The 3,468-nt window shown below is 35.6% G+C and overlaps 1 pseudogene across 1 annotated transcript; it reads right to left on the bottom strand.

Annotated features, from left to right (window-relative positions):
- Positions 1-551: 551 nt before the first annotated feature.
- LOC146725351 (uncharacterized) lies at positions 552-3,438 on the bottom strand (annotated as a pseudogene). Its single transcript, XR_014928820.1, has 2 exons — positions 2,321-3,438; positions 552-1,521 (listed from the first exon to the last, which is right to left on the bottom strand). The product of XR_014928820.1 is annotated as an uncharacterized LOC146725351 (transcript).
- Positions 3,439-3,468: the final 30 nt, after the last annotated feature.

Below are 3,468 nucleotides of genomic sequence, written 5' to 3'. Positions count from 1 at the left end.
CAAATCTGAGAGAGGTCCACATGTAGTACCTATATATGTAATATCAAAGCAATTGCACTTGCAGTTTTTAACAAGAAGTCGAAAATATAAGTTTTTACCAAAAATGACAAAAATATTCACCAAAATTAAAAAATTAAAGATATCATTACAAAATTAACAAATCTGAGAGAGGTCCACATGTAGTACCTATAGATGTAGTATCAAAGCAATTGCACTTGCGGTTTTTAACAAGAAGTCGAAAATATCAGTTTTTACCAAAAATGACAAAAATATTCATCAAAATTAGAGAATTAAAGATATCAACATGAAATGAACAAACCTAAGAGAGGTCTACCCAAGGTACATATACACCAAGTATCAAAGCATTTAGGCTTGTAGTTTTCAAGAAGAAGTCGAAAAAGTAAAACATTGACACGGACGACGACGACGGACGACGACGACGACGGACAATCACTCATATGATAAGCTCCGCTCGACAAAGTCGACAGCGGAGCTAATAAAGGCAAGAATAAAATGGCACTGGTTCCATTGAAAGCAATGCAATGAATATCAATAATGTAATAAGACAATGTATTACAAAAGAATGGTAGGTAATGTAATGAAGATTAATAATGTAATGAAATCACACTATGGTTGGCACCTTGCATAATAAGCATAGACTTATAACCAAGTTCAATTTACTCAACACTAGCTGTCTGCTTGTTACCAAAATACGTACACAAACTCTCAATGATTTTCCGAGATGATGTAACTCTGGGTTTACCATTAAATTTTTCTGTTAATAAATTTTCTAAGCCTTCTGTACCTGATCTCTGAAATGCTAAAAGTAGATGTTCATAATTGAGACCAGAATTTGCTATTTTTTGAGACATTCCACTGCTGATGACATTTGTAGATACTAATGGCTGTAAAGTATGTAAAAGTGGCCTACATCTATCAGTAAATCTGACTAGATCAATAACAGACTGTGTTGTTTTACAATACCCTATGAAAGATGAGACTGCGGAGATATGACATGACAGAAGTAGTTGCTGCAAAGCACACACATCATCAATTGCATTATGAGCATTGTACTGTTGATCTAAAAAATCACTGTAAAGAGAACTTTGGGAATATGATTGTTTCCCGGGATATAAAGATCTAAACAGAGGCAATGTATCTCCAAAACTGCTGATTAAATTACAGAATATCTCAGTTTGGTTACAATTGATAATGGCCCTGACAAAATGCCTCATATCAAATGCATGGGCATTGTATTGTGACCAACTAAAACAACTGGATTTTTTTGCTGATCAAGAAATGCAGCAAAATTGGTTAGTCCTTCAGCTATTGATGTACTGGGTACCACATTTCCATTATATAGGAGTCTCCTTTCATTTCCCATCATGGCTGTTTGTAGATGTGTGATGTGTTGAACTCTTGGTGTAATTTCATTTTCAGGCAAAACGTAACTGTTAAAAACAGTTTCTCTTGATTCATTGATTCCTATTGCAGATATCTGAGTTATTTCAGCATCGTGACCTACACATATATTTGAAAAAAATTATTAGCAGGTATATTTATTATGATCTTAGCAGCAATTTATGCCCAGGTGTCACGTAACATATTGCTGTGTGGAGGGGGGATGCCACTGAGCCCTCAAAAATAACAAATTTTATACTAGAGAAAGGACAAAGTCTACACCCATATTTTTATCAAATAAGAATCACAAAACAAGGTACTGTACAATAATTTATTTTTATTGACATTTAATTTAACTATTTCAATGTTTTCAGCATATTCACTGTGTTTTAATTCAGCGGATTTAACTTATCAGCGAAAATAGTGAAATTAAAACCCAGTGAATCATTAATACATTTACAGTAGATGCTAGTATAAACTGTGCATGCATGCAAAATGTCAGGTTAACTCATCAGTTTGCATCAACTATTTTGCGCTGAATCCCCATTTAATAATTATAAAAAATCGGGAGTACCAATTTCAATGGCACGTCCCCATTCTATTAGGCAATTTCAATGACCCCCCCCCCCCCCCGCACACACACACAAACATGATTTCTTGATGATTATACACATGCAGGCTTCACATTTCTTTAGTGCAGTGCAAAGTAATTTTGGCTGTGTGGAACAAGGTATTACGGTCTTAGAAACTAGGATTTCTTTTGCATACAGTTCACTCAATAGGTTTTGAAAATTTAGGTACACTTGTTAATTGAGTAAAAATACAAGAATTATAAGTGAACGCAAGCCCTGACATGTGTACAGTCAATAATCAAAATGCATTACAAACAAAGGAATTATGATCTTGTAATGACACTGACCTGTACCTGTTGTTTCTAAATCAAAGATAATTATATTTTCTTCATTTGGATGGTACTGTATTAGCTCAGGTTTGACTGTAGCCCCAGGAATCTCCACAGTCTGTCTGATGTTATGGTATCCACAACCCTGTTCATATTGGGTACCTTCTCTAACCTCTTGTCTCATTTTCTTTCTACTCCTTTGTTCTTTCAACTCACGCCTCCTCTTTTTATATTTTGCTTTATTTTGATCCTTCTGCTTTCTGCTTAGTATTTTGTCCTGTTTTGAAGCAAATGTACAAGTATGTACACCTGGTGACAGTTTTATGGTAGCCACTGCTTTAGAAATGTAACTTCTGCCTAAATTTTTTTGGGCAACTGCAGCTGCAACTCTGAAATCATTGGATTCGCTACAACCATAGTGGCGGATCTTTGGTGCCTTACTGCCAATGATATTGTTCAGTGATTCGTTTTGCTGGCTTGAACCAAGCGGAGCAAGTTTATCAGCATTTGATGCATACAGCTGTAAAATACTATTCAAGTCAGCTCTCAAAAGATCACTATTCAGGTACTTCTGTCTTGGTAGGTGTTTAGGAAGATAGTTAGGATTAGTAAGGGCCTTGCACCAAATAGTATCACAATTATTGTGATCACCAAATATGTGAGATACAATACTTGGTAGTGCCTTTTTTATACCACTTACGTTTTCCTTGTTTTGTTTTAATGCACATGCGAAACAGTACTGAATGTGCTCTATGACTGATTGTGTGAGTTCTTTGTGTTTGTTTTTTATATTGTGAAGCTGGTTGCCAATGGCTCTCTTGGCATGTTGGATGTCAGACCATTTTCCAATATTTTCATCTACTTCAGCTCGTAGTTTGCTAAGGGTAGTGGAGTCATCATCACCTACCAGTATGGAGTAATTTAGACCAGCATCACCACTCCTCTTAAACAATTCCACTGCAACACTGGATTCCATGGATTTTGATGATCCATCATGGTTTTTTCTGCAGTCATGTGGTGTTACACTCTTACAATGTTCCCTTGCCATGTCACACATCTTACAGTGTTTGTTCCGAGTTGAATAGTCTAATACTTTTTTGGTTCCAAATCCCATCACTGAACCAGCACCTGAAAAAAAGAAATCATTTTCTTCAACACTGTTTTTT

The sequence above is a fragment of the Saccoglossus kowalevskii genome, unplaced genomic scaffold (assembly GCF_978046115.1).
Source record: "Saccoglossus kowalevskii unplaced genomic scaffold, keSacKowa6.1 SCAFFOLD_285, whole genome shotgun sequence".
In the NCBI taxonomy this organism is placed as follows: Eukaryota; Metazoa; Hemichordata; class Enteropneusta; family Harrimaniidae; genus Saccoglossus; species Saccoglossus kowalevskii.
The sequence above is the reverse complement of the archived record's forward strand: the minus strand, read 5'-3'. Positions and strand labels throughout refer to the sequence as shown.